Consider the following 16486-nt stretch of genomic DNA (forward strand, 5'->3'; position numbering starts at 1 on the left):
TGTACTTTTTGTATGATAGTAGCAGTTTATTCAGTCCAACAAATACAACACACAATAACAACATCTCTATCATTTCTGACTGAGCGAAGGGTTTAACCTCTTAACTCCCACCTGAACATGTTTTCTCCAAACTCTCCAAATCTGAAAGCTTCTTCAGAACAGAGGCAAAAGGTGACCAAAAAAAGAGACAAAAATGACAAAAATCCAGCAGACAAAATGACAAAAATCCAACAAAAAGTGACAAAAATCCAGCAAAAAAATGACAAAAATCCAGCAAAAAAGTAAAAAAAAAATCCAGCAAAAAAGTGACAAAAATCCAGCAAAAAAGTGACAAAAATCTAGCAAAAAAATGACAAAAATCCAGCAAAAAAGTTAAAAAAAATCCAGCAAAAAAGACTAAAATCCAGCAAAAAAAAAATAGACAAAAATACAGCAAAAAAGTGTCAAAAATAGATACACAATATCACAATAGATATTAGATCAGGGCTGGACTGGGACTGAAAACCAGCCCTGGACTCTGGTCAGCCTGGCTCAAATTAGCGTAAATGTGACACTTCCACAAATACATATATTAACCTCTTACCCCCCGCCTTAACCGAGAACATTTTCTCCAGTTCGGCTTTCCCCAAATCTAAAAGCTTCTTGACTGGAGAGCAACACTGTAACTCCTCATTTGAAAGTTAGAATCTAGAAAAGTGATGGTAACTTTATGTCACGTTGTCGCTGCATTTTTGTTTTTGCTTTTTTGTGGCTTTTTGGTGTGTTTTCGTCTCTTGTTTTTCGGGGTTTGTTTCATGTTATTGTTGTTTCTTCACCGCTTTTTTCATCGCTTTCTCGTCACGTTTTCGTCACATTTTGTTGTGTTTTTGTCACTTTTTTGTTGCTTTTCCAGCACTTTTTTGTTCTTGGCTGCTTTTCTTTTAAGCTTTTAGATTTGGGTAAAGCTCAGTTTCCCCCTCGGGTAAGGGTTAGGTCAAGTGAGAGGCCAGACCGGTGGCCCGAGAGCCAGTGGCCCTTCTGTGCTCTTCCAGAATACAGGACATGTGGCCAGTCCGCCCCTGAACAGTATAATAAGCATTATAAAAAGCTACATATAAATCTGTAAAGTGGCGCCATCTGCTGGTCTGACAGGCACAGTGACACGGTGGAGTCTTATCTCCAGCTCTTTAAGTTTGTTCTTTGCTTGTGGTTGAACCTTAGATGGTTCTTTGATCACACTTTTCTTCTTTTTGGGGTCATTTTGTCCTCGAGGCCTGTTCTTGCCTCGACTGTGGACGTTTCTGGTGTGGACTCGAACTCCGCTTAATCGAGCAAAAGCCTTTCCACAGACACCACAGACGTACGGTTTGATTCCCGAATGGACTCGCTGATGCATTATTAGATATTCTGAACATGAAAAACTCTTCTCACACTGGTCGCATCGGTAACGTTTTGTTCGAAGGTGGATTTTCAAGTGGCGTTTGTGATGATCTGAGTCGGCGAATTCTTTCCCGCACTCTTCGCAGCGGTACGGTTTGACTCCCGTGTGGGTTTGATGGTGTCGGGAAAGCCCAGTCGATAATTTAAAAGCCTTATCACACTGGTCACATTTGTATGGCTTTTCATCTCTGTGGACGACTTTGTGACAGTTCAGTGCGCTCCGGTCAGAAAATGCTGCTCCACACTGATCACACTCAAATGCTTTCTCTCCGGTGTGGATGCGCTTGTGCTTTTTAAGGGAAGAGGAATGTCTAAACGTCTGATCACAAACATCACAGCGGTGCGGCTTCTCCCCAGTGTGGATTCTCATGTGACATCTGACGTTTTTTGCTAAAGAAAAAGACTTTCCACATCGCTCACATTCATATGGTTTTTCCCCAGTGTGGATGGTCTTGTGCTGCTTCAAGGTGGAACTGTCTCTGAACTCCTTCCCACACAGATCACACCCGTATGGCTTTTCTCCAGTGTGAGATCTCATGTGGCTTCTATAACTAAACAGCTGAGCAAATGCCCACTCACACAGTCGACACTTGTAAGGCCTCTGACCAGAATGAATCTTCTCATGTGACTTTAAGCCCGATGCGCTTGTAAATCTCCTCCCACATTGGTCACAGCTGTGAGGCCTTTCTCCTGTGTGGACTCTGTAGTGACTTTTGAGGTTGTCTGATTGCTTAAAGGCCGCGCCACACTGCTCACACCTGTAGGGCCTCTCTTCTCTGTGGATGAGTTGATGACGTACAAGCTTGCCTCTGAGCCTGAACGTTTTCCCACACTGCTCACACTCAAATGGCTTCTCTCCGGTGTGAACACTCCGATGTTGTTTTAGGGCATTGACACATCTGAACGCCTTCCCACACTGATCACAGCTGTAGGGTTTTTCACTCGTGTGGATTCTCACATGGCCTCGGAGATTGGCTTTGGAAGTGAACGCCTTCTCACACTGATCACACTTGAACCGTTTTTTACCGGTGTGACTCATCAAATGCCGTCTATAATTACCCAATCGAGCAAATTCAGCCCCGCACTGGTCACAGCTGTAGGGTTTTTCTCCTGTGTGGGTTTGCCTGTGATTGCTGAGGTGCGCCGCAGTTTTAAAGGCCTTGTCATACTGGTCACACTGGTATGGCCTCGCCTCACTGTGGATCTGCTCGTGACTTAACAGAGCGCTTCTAAGTCCAAATGTCTTTCCACACTCATCACAGGGAAAAGGCTTCCTGTGGGTTTTCAAGTGAGACTCACAGCTGCGCTTTTCCATCTTTACTGTTTAGGTGGTCCAGGTCTGCAGAAAGGGAACACAGACACACAATTAGTCATGGTTTGTTGTCTTCAGATCATTAAAGAGGGTGTGCATACAATATGATGAGTTACTGCAAGGACTAGAAGAAGCTGTTTGGGCAAAAACTAATAATTAAGTCTTGTCCAGCAAGTACCATACACATGTCATCGCTCTCATGAGCTACATATAAATCTGTCAAGTGGCACCATCTGCTGGTCTGACAGGCACAGTGACACGGTGGAGTCTTATCTCCAGTTCTTTAACCCCTTAACTCCCGCCTGAACCGAGCACATTTTCTCCAGTTTGGCTTTACCCCAATCCAAAAGCTTCTGGGAAAAAAGCTGTGAAAATAGCAACAAAACTGAGACGAAAACATTGACAAAAAATTGACGAGAAAATGACAAAAATGTGATAAAAAAAAATAACAAAAATTTGATAAAAATTTGACAAAAATGTGATTTAAAAAATTACAAAAATGTAATTTAAAAAAATGTGATAAAAAATACAAAAATGTGATTAAGAAAATACAAAAAATTGATAAAGACGAGAAAATGACAAAAATGTGATTTAAAAAAATGACAAAAATTTGATAAAAATTTGACAAAAATGTGATTTAAAAAATTACAAAAATGTAATTTAAAAAAATGTGATAAAAAATTGACAAAAATGTGATAAAAAAAGTGATTAGAAAAATACAAAAATGTGACAAAAATGACAAAAAAAACAAAACAAAAATGTGATAAAAAAATTACAAAAATGTGATAAAAAAAGTGATTAAAAAAAATTACAAAAATGTGATTAAAAAAATTGATGAAAAAAAATACAAAAATGTGATAAAAATTGGACAAAAAAATGACCAAAATGTGACAAAAAAAATGTGACAAAAATGACCAAAAAAAATAACAAAAATGTGACAAAAAATGTGACAAAAATGACCCCAAAAAAATAACAAAAATGTGATAAAAAAATTACAAAAATGTGATAAAAAAATTGATGAAAAAATGACCAAAATGTGACAAAAAAATGTGACAAAAATGACCCCAAAAAAATAAAAAAAATGTGTTAAAAAAATTACAAAAATGTGATAAAAAAAAAGTGATTAAAAAAAATTACAAAAATGTGATTAAAAAAATTGATGAAAAAAAATACAAAAATGTGATAAAAATTGGACAAAAAAATGACCAAAATGTGACAAAAAAAATGTGACAAAAATGACCAAAAAAAATAACAAAAATGTGACAAAAAATGTGACAAAAATGACCCCAAAAAAATAACAAAAATGTGATAAAAAAATTACAAAAATGTGATAAAAAAATTGATGAAAAAATGACCAAAATGTGACAAAAAAATGTGACAAAAATGACCCCAAAAAAATAAAAAAAATGTGATAAAAAAAAATTACAAAAATGTGATAAAAAAAAAGTGATTAAAAAAAATTACAAAAATCTGATTAAAAAAATTGATGAAAAAAAATACAAAAATGTGATAAAAATTGGACAAAAAAATGACCAAAATGTGACAAAAAAATGTGACAAAAATGACCAAAAAAAATAACAAAAATGTGACAAAAAAGTTACAAAAATGAGTTGTATACCCAACAAAAAAAATGATGGAAAAAAAAAAGTGATGACGTGAGGAAAAAGATCCTCTCGGCGGGTGTTAAGAGGTTAAGTTTGTTCTTAGCTTGTGGTTGAATCTTAGATGGTTCTTTGATCACACTTTTCTTCTTTTTGGGGCCTTGGTCATTTCATCACTCTAATAACTGAATTGAAATGTGACTATTTTACAAAGCCTGTATTTAGATCCATAGATCCATATTTGAAAGATACAACATCGCTTTTCATTGTTTTGCTGATGATGTTCAGATATACATTCCAGCAAAACCAAACACAATTGAATCCCTCTTAAAGCGTCTGCAAGAAGTAAAAACTTGGTTGGCCCAGAACTTCCTAAGTCTTAACGAGAAAAAGACAGAAGTTATTGTTTTTAACCAAGGCCGTGGGAACCCAGCCTGGTGGATCGTTTGTGAACTGCAGGCAATATTAACCTCTTAACTCCCACCTGAATCGAGCACATTTTCTCCAGCTTTACCCCAATCCAAAAGCTTCTGGAAAAAAGGTGTGAAAAGAGCGACAAAACTGAGACGAAAACAATGATGAAAATGTGAAAAAAGTGAGAAAAAATTGACGAAAAAGTGACAAAAAAACTACAAAAACTGACAAAAAATTGACGAAAAAGGGAGAAAAATTTAGAAAAAATTGACAAAAAAGGTACAAAAAAGTCACGAAAATGCCCAACAAAAAAAGTGATGAAAAAAAATCTGACGTGAGGAAAAAGATCCATTTAGTTTTGTAGGTCTTTCAAATGAGGTGTTACACTGGCCTACAGGATTTGGGTAAAGCTGAACTGGAGAAAATGCTCTCGGTTCAGGCGGGAGTTAAGAGGTTAATAAATAGGAGTTATGCACAGAAAAAGTATTTTGGGGGTAAATTTTGTCCCTCAGCGCCCCCTAACTAAAACATCTTCCCACGGCTCTGTTTTTAACAACAGCAAATCTGCAAATGACCCGCATGACGCTCTTGGCTCTCTGGCTCCTCCCCTTCAAGCCTCTGCCAGAAACCTTGGGGTAGTTTTTGATAGTATAGATAGATAAATGTCTTCATGGATCTGCTCCTGAGTCTCTCTCTGAGCTTTTGTCCGTTTATGCCCCAGTCAGGTCAGTAAGGTCTGCGAGTCAGCTGTCTTTGAACGTGCCCAGGTCCCGTTTAAAGACGCGAGGAGATCGAGCGTTTAGTGGAACAGTCTCCCCCGAAAACGTCAGAGCTGCTCCAACCATAGAAACCTTTAAGACGGCCCTTAAAACACATCTGTTTGCGTTGGTGTTCAGTTCAAGCTGAGCTGTATTATAACTCTATTGTGTGTGCTTCTCTTGTTGTTTTGTACTGTCATTTTATATTGTGCACCTGTATGTGAAGCACTTTGGGCACCTAGTGTTGTTGTAAACGTGCTATACAAATAAATTTGACATTGACATTGATTCCCTCTCGACTGTGGTCATTAATCATGGGAGGAGTGAGGAAGTAGTTCAAAATCCGTGCAGTAATCTTCACTTTGCTGTGCGGATGCCAAACTACTCCTGGTATTATTACGCCTTACAATATAGTTCCTCCTTTTATCCGCTTAGAAAATCCACATTGTTTAATTGTGTGTAATTATACTTTGTAGTGGAACACTTCACGTAACCATATTTAAATAGGGAAAACGTGGAAGAGCTTGGTAGCTTCTATCTTGACCTGTTTTGGAGCTATAGAGGAGAGAGGGAGAGGCTAAATGCTGACGCCGTCTGCGCTGTGTTTACGTGACTGAAGGCACGGGGGAAGATCAGACAGGTCCTAAAGAACTCGTCAAAGCTCAGGTAAGAACATATCTCAGTATGTAAAAACGGTGGCCTGTTCCTTTAATAAATAGTTTTATTTCCTCTTATAATCTAGATTTTATGTTTTTAGCTGAAACATGGCTAGACAAAAACACTGGTAATGCAGTTTTGATTGAGTGTAGTCCATCTCACTTCAATTTTGTGCCTGAAACTCGCCAAAACCAGAGGGGTGGGGGTGTTTGTGCCATATTCAGGGACAATTTACTCCTACGAAAATTTTCATTTGGGCTTTTTCCATCGTTTGTGTCATTCAAAATGGAGATAAAACAATATTCCATACTCTATATGACCACTTACAAACCACCACACAACTGTTTTACTGAAGATTTTACTGAATTACTTTCATTTATTTGCATTGATTTCGATTGTTTAGTAATTTCAGGTGATTTTAATGTGCATCACTCTAAAAAGTAATGACTTAACCCAATGAGATAAATTGAGGCAATCCTCTCCATTTTTACGTTGTATCAACTGAACAGAAATTGTCTTCAACTTATTGCTTCTTTCAATTTGAGGTAACTTGATTTTCTCAACAGTAAACCTTTTATTAACTGAACATACTCAATAAATATCTGCATTGATCGACATTTTTGAGTTGGTTCCTTACTTATTTGAGTCGCTTCCATTGATATTGTACCACAAGCTTAACCCATTTTAAAATGTTAACAACTTGAATTTGTTAGTTTTAGTTGCATTTTACAAAGAAATGATCACAAACAAACGTATTATTTTATTGTAGATTGGATTTATAGATTGTAATTGTAATGCTTTATGTTCACACCTGTCCAGGGACTGCGGATGGAAAACATCTGCTGAGCTAAATCTGGTACAAACCATCTCCTCTTGTAAAGACTAGTGGTTCTGCACATTGTCCCTGTTTCAATAAATAAATAATGAAATAATTTGACAAACTGCATTTATTGTGCACTGGAGCGAATTGCTGCCTCTCGACGAGCATCAACGATTGAAAGCAAGTCAGAATTAGATGAACAGCATTTTTTTTTTTTTTACAAAAGTATATTTAAAACACATACCGGAAAATGTGAGTCTTTAATTTTCCTCATTATTTCATCAGTCGCTCCTACAAACCATGATCCCAGTTCCTAGAGCTTCAGCCAACAAACAGCTGTGCCATAAATGTGGACTCCAGACTTTCAGTGGTTATTCTTTTGAATTCTTCATTCAGCTACAAAATACACAACACAAATACCACAGTTAAAAAGGCAAAAATAAATCACTACGGGTAATGTACTGCAATTTGCAAGACTTGAACAATACATCCTAATAAATACGAAGTGACAGGCATGAAATATGTACACAGACAGCTGCAGGTGTGTCCATGAGAGCAGCTACATTTTTAAATTCTCTGATGATACGGCTCTATTGACCCTTCTGCAGGAGCAGACTCTGATCATGGTCCTGCTCTGCTTCATCCAGGGGTGCGATGACGACTTTCTGGACTTAAATGTGACAAAAACTAAAGAGCTTGTTGTTGACTTTAGGAGGAATCCAGAGAGCCCCAAACCGAGCTTTATTCACGGGGAGGAGGTGGAAAAGGTCGACTCTTTGAAGTACTTGGGGACTGTTTTTGATTCCTCTCTACGATTTGATAAAAACACAAAGTGTCAAACGTGGACATCAGCGAGTTCACCTGATGAGGAAACTGAACTCTTTTAATGTATCAGCAAATATTAATTTCTAAGTCCTGAGGAAAGTAATGTAAACCTACAGAACTATGACAAGCTACAACACTACACTTTCTCCCCATCCTAACAAACAAGACTACAACACTACACGCTAATATTACACAATACAGAACACTAAATACAGCTAACCTAGCTAATTCTTATGCTAAATGCTACTAATCTCTCACTAAGACTAAACTACAACTAAATCTAATAACTATCTTTCTTTTCTTTTATCTATTTGATAGGGACAATGCATATTAATGAACAGTTGCACATGACCACTGTAAATATGCCATCTATCTAAACTACGACAAGCTAATAAATCTAACTAAAAGCTATGCTAATAAATCGCAAACCTGAAAATCGATATAAAGACACTCGCTATTCCAAACTCCAACTCGCTACGGGCGTGTGTGCGGAGTGGGCTGCTTTTATACTCCACAGAAGAGAGGTCGCTGACGTCGGCGGCCTCCGGCTGACGTCAGCGACCCGCTCAGAGCAAATCACAAAGGAGACCAACAGTAAAGCATGTGTAGCAGAGTGGAGGTTACTATAAAATAAATACATATGTTGCCACAACGCCACCCAGTATAACTGGGAAATACCTTAACAAGTCTAAGGCACACAGGTTCGTTAAAAGGACCGGGCAGAGGCAAATGATTTACAAAAGCATGTTCTGTTTTATTATAAAAGTTAAGTTTGGTTTCTTAAAAAGTTCATTTTGGATGTTTCGTTCTTTAAAAGCTGAATCCAGGACGTTCAGAAGAGAGCAAGTGGACAGACATACAGGCAGGGGAGGCATGATGGTGCTGCCAAGACCCTGGTAGCGAAAGCGAAGCCACACCCTACGAGCCCGCAGACCCCGGACCACGTCCAGCTATGCGACACCACTCGGACCGGCATCAGCAGCGCATCGAGGCATGGAAGTTGCACACAAAGTTGACGGCCTTAAGCCTACGTCGCCGGCTTGACGCTCCCGACACGACGCACAACCAGACAAGCCAGACTAGCCGCTAGCGAAGCCCCGCAGCAGGTGTGACGTCAGAGAGGTGAGAGGGCAGGTGATGGGGAAGGGACACCTGCCCCACCTCACTACACATGTAATGCACTCGATAAGGTGCAGATGGCGCCACACAGACGGTTTGGGACACAAAGACAGGATTTCAACAAATATGCACTAACTTGTTAAAATAGTGACAGATACATGTAGACAACACTATAAGATACCCATTTATACAACTTAGTTAGAAAAAAAAGTTGATTTGGGGCTTAGTTGTTCTTTAACTTTTATCATTCTTTTATTGAAAGTGTCTTAACCTTTTCTTTTATTTGCTGGTTTGACGCCGGTCTGTGAACAATAAGAACAGTCTGAGCCACATTGTCAAAGTGTGTAGCCAGATTTCTGGTGTGCGTTTTGAAGACCTCGCCTCACTCTGTAAGAAAAGAGACGTCCAAAAGACTCCATCGATTTTGGGTCAACAAAATCATGTCTTTACTCTGATGCCTCCGGGAGGCGATATGTCGTCCCCCAACAGAAAAGAAACCGCTATTCAAAATCCTTCATTCCGACTGCTGTCAGAAACTTAAATGACAACATCTAGGAAGGCAGTGTTTATCGTGTTCTTTTTTTCCTGGTCCCCTTGTGTCCTGATGCTCTTACAGTTCATGACGTCTGCATATGGTTGTATGTGTCTCCATTTACTGTTTTTTATGACCAGAGACCAGTGAACAGAACTGCCCATTGGGATGAATAAAGCTGTTTTGATTTGATACAAATGTGTAAAGAAAAAAGTAAAAAAATAAAAATGCATTACCTGTGATGGATTGAATAGTGCAGGCCTCCACGGCAGACTTTGCAGATCCAGTCCATATTGAAAAAACATAATAATAAGTGAGCAAAGGGAGGAAAAAAAATGTTTTCAATAAGCAGCAAAATCTGATGAGCAAGTCTGAAAGGAATTCTGCAGCTGCACACGTTGTTATGGTACACCGGCTAACTTCATTGGCGTGCTACTCATATCACTGGTTGTTTGTGTTTTAAATAATGGATACGCACCTTAAAAACTTAGCTTAACAATGTTTTTTTTCCTCCTTGTGAAAAAGCCAGGTCAAGGACAGTGCAGCCATGCGCTAAACGACATAGTGGACTCTCAGAGCGGGGGATGAGCAGGGACAGAGTCTATGACCTGACCGTGAGACATACGCGACTGTTAATAAGCCTCCATCGTTATCAGCTGTTCTCCGGTCGAGTTTTATTTTGTGAGCAGACAACACGGGAGTCGAGCGCACGAGAGATGGAGAAAGAGAAAGAGAGGGATGAACTGTCCCCTCTCGGTTATAGGAGAGGAAATAGTTACTTGTTGTGGAGTTTGGGCTGGTCTCCAATCGGGCAGAAAGCGCAAAAATAACACTGCGCAAATGAGTGATACGTGCCTTTGCCCAATTTGTCGTGTAAACTCGTTGCAACAGAGTCCATGGATGACTTATTAGAGTGTGGATGTGACCAGCATGCAAAAGAACTGCTGTCCTTGAAATGCTTGGTTTAACTCAGCACGACTCACAACAAAGGTCACACTCTAGATCTACTTATTACAAAAGGTGTTGATATCAAATGTGAATGTTGTTTTTGTGTCTTCTTTGACCTGTGTGTTACACCTAAACCAGTGGTTGGGCCTGGAGTTATTCAAAGAAGACACATAAATGATACAACAAGGACACAGTTTATGGAGATGATCAGATTTGAAAATGCCCCATGTTCTAAAGTTGATAATCTGTTGGACTCTTACACATCAAGGGTCTTAAATGTTTTGGATACTATTGCTCCTGTCAAGGTTAAAATGGTTAACAATAGGCAAAAGGCACCTTGGAGAAGTGAAGATTCGGTCAGGGCACAGAAAAGGCAGTGCCGAAAAGCCGAACGGAAATGGCACAAGTCAGGTCCAGGTTCATTTTGAGGTTTACAAAGAAGTGCTTTGTGAGTTCAACCAGATTTTGCGTGGAGCAAGGGAGAAGTATTTCTCTACAATCATCTCAAACTGCAGAAACAATTCTCGCGTTCTGTTTTCCACAGTAAACAGATTAACCAACCCTCCAGTTTCGCTGCCCCAAGAACTAATCTCTACATCTAAGTGTAATGAGTTTGCAATATTTTTCTATGACAAAGTCCAAAGCATTAAAAATGCCATAATTTCCACAACACAAATAGAAACTCTGCCACCAGATAAACACCTTGAGCTGACACATTTCACACCTGTTACTGACAAAACAATGGAAGAGCTTATCTCCGGTCTGAGTTCATGTACATGCTGCCTTGATGAATTACCCACTAGATTTCTGAAGTCTGTGCTGACCAGCTTGTTACCACAACTTGCTCAGTTAGTTAACATCTCACTCCAGACTGGAGCATTTCCAAAGGCCTTGAAAACTGCAGTCATTAAGCCTCTTCTAAAAAAGAGCAGCCTTGATGCCAAGGTACTGAACAACTACCGGCCCATATCAAACCTGCCATTCTTAGGAAAAGTCCTAGAGAAAGTAGTATATCAGCAGCTCACTTACTTTCTCCTGTCTAACAATGTGTTTGATACTTTACAGTCAGGATTTAGGCCCCATCACAGCACTGAGACAGCTCTGATCAAGGTGACAAATGATATCCATATGAACACCAATGCAGGTAAGGTCTCAGTTTTAGTTCTGCTGGACCTGAGCACTGCCTTTGACACATATAAATATCTTAGTGCTATCTTAGACTCAACGTTATCTTTTTAAAATCATGTCATATGTGTAAAATTGTAAATTTTAATCTTCGTAATTTTAGACAAATCAATCGAACATCACTGCCAGAAAATGCAGCTAAAATGTGTCTTCATTGTATGATCTTTTCACATATTGAATATTGCATCACTAACTGGTCACTGACACGTCTGACTACTTTAAAACCAACCGAGTCGCTTTATAAAAAAGCTTTACAAATATTTGATTAAAAAAACATTTTCATTTCATCATTGCTTAATACTTGAAAAACATAATATTCAAAATTTTTAAAATGGCTTGTTCAGTTTATAAGACTCTCTCCACCATCCTTGAATGAATTCATTAAGTTCAAATCCACCAGAGGCGACTGTGTGGTTTCTTAAGGACGCACAGCGTTTAGTCACAGGTGTATCAGTGAAAGGGTTTGGAACAGCATCCCAGCAGACACCAGAGACTGTACCACATGCACAGTCTTTAAAACTAAACTTAAAGGTTGAATCAGACATGTGACCACTGACCATTATCCTTATGTTTCATGTCTCAAGTTGAATTGTGTGATGATCTTTTGTCTTTAACGTTGTACACTGGACTTTGTATTTTCTTAATCTGCCAGGGACTACAGATGGACAGTAGCCACTGGCTAATTCTGGCATATTTACATTTCTATGTTCATTAATATGCATTGTCTCTTTAAATAAATAAAATAAAAAAATAAAAAATAAAAGTATTGTTGGCGTGTTCGTTCGTTGGAAGGAAAACCAAGATTCGATCAGTTAAATTCAAGGAAATATATTCCCTGTTGTTTACAATTCTAATACAGAGCTCTGGGTGGTAAGCGGGTGGTAAGCGGGTGGAAAGCGGGTGGTAAGCGGGTGGTAAGCGGGTGGTAAGCGGGTGGTAAGCGGGTGGTAAGCGGGTGGAAAGCGGGTGGTAAGCGGGTGGAAAGCGGGTGGAAAGCGGGTGGTAAGCGGGTGGTAAGCGGGTGGTAAGCGGGTGGTAAGCGGGTGGAAAGCGGGTGGTAAGCGGGTGGTAAGCGGGTGGTAAGCGGGTGGTAAGCGGGTGGAAAGCGGGTGGTAAGCGGGTGGAAAGCGGGTGGAAAGCGGGTGGTAAGCGGGTGGAAAGCGGGTGGAAAGCGGGTGGTAAGCGGGTGGTAAGCGGGTGGTAAGCGGGTGGTAAGCGGGTGGTAAGCGGGTGGTAAGCGGGTGGTAAGCGGGTGGTAAGCGGGTGGTAAGCGGGTGGAAAGCGGGTGGTAAGCGGGTGGTAAGCGGGTGGAAAGCGGGTGGTAAGCGGGTGGAAAGCGGGTGGAAAGCGGGTGGTAAGCGGGTGGTAAGCGGGTGGTAAGCGGGTGGTAAGCGGGTGGTAAGCGGGTGGTAAGCGGGTGGAAAGCGGGTGGTAAGCGGGTGGAAAGCGGGTGGAAAGCGGGTGGTAAGCGGGTGGAAAGCGGGTGGTAAGCGGGTGGTAAGCGGGTGGAAAGCGGGTGGTAAGCGGGTGGTAAGCGGGTGGTAAGCGGGTGGTAAGCGGGTGGAAAGCGGGTGGTAAGCGGGTGGAAAGCGGGTGGAAAGCGGGTGGTAAGCGGGTGGAAAGCGGGTGGTAAGCGGGTGGTAAGCGGGTGGAAAGCGGGTGGTAAGCGGGTGGTAAGCGGGTGGTAAGCGGGTGGTAAGCGGGTGGTAAGCGGGTGGTAAGCGGGTGGTAAGCGGGGCTCACGTCAGGCAGTCTGAACTGCCCGCGTGTCCCTACACCCTGTATATAAACACAGTATCATTAATATTTATGATGTTGTATTTTTCTATCTTCACTCATCTCTTCGCATGTTATTTTCTTTAGAATGAACGAAAGCGAGTGGCGGATTCTTCTTGATAAGATCCAGCTCCTCTGACAGCTGATAAGCCTTTGATCTTGGTTAATTATTGTAGAAAGAGCAAAGAGCAAGAATGTGGTTTGGCAGCGTGTAAGTGTGAGTCCTAAACCTTCCTTTGATCATTATTCACTGCCAATGAGAGCACAAACATATTAAACATATTAAACATATTCAAACAATATTATTAAACTTAATTCATTCCCCCTTTCATAACAATGTGACCGGTTACATTTCCTCAGGGACAGGCGCCTCCTGTGGTACCAGAGCAGACGGACCCTTGGACTCTGGTCTCACCGCAGTATCGATGATCCCAGTGCAGAGACTTATAAAACACAGTACAACAACATCCAACAACTGCAAAAATAGCAAGGACAGACACAATGGAAGTCACTACAGTCAAGAATGCTCATTTCTAAGTAACTGTATTCTGGTAAAGTTACACTTTCCTGTGAGTATTTAGGATACAGTTACTTTCCTGATTACATCCCAGAATTCCATCATTAGATTGTAGCTTAATTTTGCAATATTATGAAAGAACTCACCTATATCGTAGACTCCTTCCCAAGGCCGTGGGAACCCAGGGTGCTGAGGGCGCTGCAGCACCCCCTGGTGGATAGTTTGTGGACTGCAGGCAATATTAACCCCTTAACTCCCACCTGAACTGAGCACATTTTCTCCAGCTTTACCCCAATCCAAAAGCTTCTGGAAAAAAGGTGTGAAAATAGCAACAAAACTGAGACGAAAACAAGGATAAAAATGTGAAAAAAGTGAGAGAAATTTGACGAAAAAGTGAGAAAAATTTGACGAAAAATTGAGAAAAAATGGACGAAAAAGTGATAAGAATTTGACAAAAAAAATGCGAATAATTTGACGAAAAAGTGACAAAAAAGTCACAAAAATTTGACAAGAATGAGACGACTGCCCAACAAAAGAAAGTGATGAAAAGAAATCTGACGTGAGGAAAAAGATCCATTTAGTTTTGTAGGTCTTTCAAATGAGGCGCTACACTGGCCTACAGGATTTGGGTAAAGCTGAACTGGAGAAAATGCTCTCGGTTCAGGCGGGAGTTAAGAGGTTAATAAATAGGATTTATGCACAGAAAAAGTATTTTGGGGGTAAATTTTGTCCCTCAGCGCCCCCTAACTAAAATATCTTCCACGGCTCTGCTCCTTCCGTTACCTGGGCACCACCGTCACCCAGGACCTCAAATGGGAGCCAACCATCAGCTCCCTCATCAGGAAGGCCCAGCAGAGGCCGACCAAGATGCTGGTGCAGTTCTACATGGCCAGCATCGAGTTCATCCTCACCTCCTCCATCACCATGTGGTCAAGCATTGACTGCGGCACATTGTGTGTGCTGCTGAGAAGGTGAGTGGCTGTGAGCTCCCATCTCTCGAGGACCTGTTCACCTCCAGGACCCAGGGGCGTGTAGGTCAGATCACAGCTGACCCTTCTCACCCTGGACCCACCCTCAGACCCACAGCGTGAACAGTTTATCCCCTCCGTCATCAGACTCCTTTTGGCTTTATTCAGCAGCTCGTGTCCTGACGAAGACCAGGAGGCGGGGACACATTACACCGGTTTTAGAATCGCTGCATTGGTTCCCCGTGTGTTTCAGGATTGATTTTAAAGTTCTTTTAATGTTTTTTAAATGTCTTAGTCACTCAGAGAATAGACTTTAAAACAGCTCTGCTTGTTACAAGTCTTGTCATGGTTTAGCACCAAAGTCCATCTCTGACATGTTACAGCCGTATGAACCATCTCGGGCCCTGAGAACTTCAGGGAGGGGCCTCCTGGTGGTTCCCAGTAAACACGGTGAGGCTGCGTTTCAGTTTCATGCAGCTAAAATCTGGAACAGTCTTCACGAGGATGTGAGACAGGCCTCAACTCTGACAATGTTCAAATCCAGGCTGAAAACAGTTCTTTTTACCGATGCATATGACTGAAAGTATTTTATCTACACTCTCGCCTTGTACTGTAATTGATTATTTTTATGTTGATGAGGAGAAGGAGCCACAAAACAGAGGTTAGGTAACTTTGTGTGAACGAGCAAGAAAAAATTGTGCTCAAGACAGAGCGAATCTAAACAAGACTTAAAAATGCAAATAACTGAAAGTGTTTTATCTACACTCTTGCCTTTTACTGTAATTGATTATTTTCATGTTGATGTTTTTATTGATTGTATTTGTTTTCTTATATTTATGCAACTGTGAAGCACTTTGAATTGCCTTGTGTAAGAATTGTGCTCTACAAATAAACTTGCCTTGCCTTGGTCCTTCTTATCTTTCAGAACTGCTTTTACCTTACGAACCTTCACAGCCCCTTCGCTCCTCCGGCAGGGGTCTCCTAGTTATTCCTAAAGTCACAAAAAGACTCGTGGTGAGGCGTCTTTCCAATATTACGGCCCTCGCCTCTGGAATCACCTGAGGAGCAGCTCAGACCTGAGGAGGAGCTCAGACCTGAGGAGGAGCTCAGACCTGAGGAGGAGCTCAGGGCTGAGGAGAACGTTCATGTTTTTAAGAGCAGCTCAAGACCCACCTTTTTAGCTTAGCCTTTAACTGACTAATGTATTTATTTAGTCCTAATATATAAAATGTATATATATATGGGAGGTTGTGCAGGCGCATTGTTTTAAATGTTGTATCTGTAAAGCACTTTGTGATGCCTTTCGGTATGAAAAGCACTTTATAAATAAAGTTTGATTGATTGATTGATCATGAACAAAAACAAGACCCAATAACTCTGTATCAAGACTCATGAACTAATGACACCAGCTCTATTGCACAATGTGGTATGTCCACACTCATATCTACTGCTAACATTTACTGTGAATGCACTCACGCTGTTGTTGTTGTCTTGATCATAGTTTAAATGTAATCTTCTTATGCATGCCCTTATGGTCTTATAGTTTTAAGCTTTTATAGTTTATTATTTATCTAAGTTATGTGTTAAATGTTTATGCTTCATGTTGTACGACTGAACCGCAAAACAGTCCTAGTT

This window comes from Gobius niger, assembly GCF_951799975.1.
Source record: "Gobius niger genome assembly, chromosome: 5".
NCBI lineage: Eukaryota > Metazoa > Chordata > Actinopteri > Gobiiformes > Gobiidae > Gobius > Gobius niger.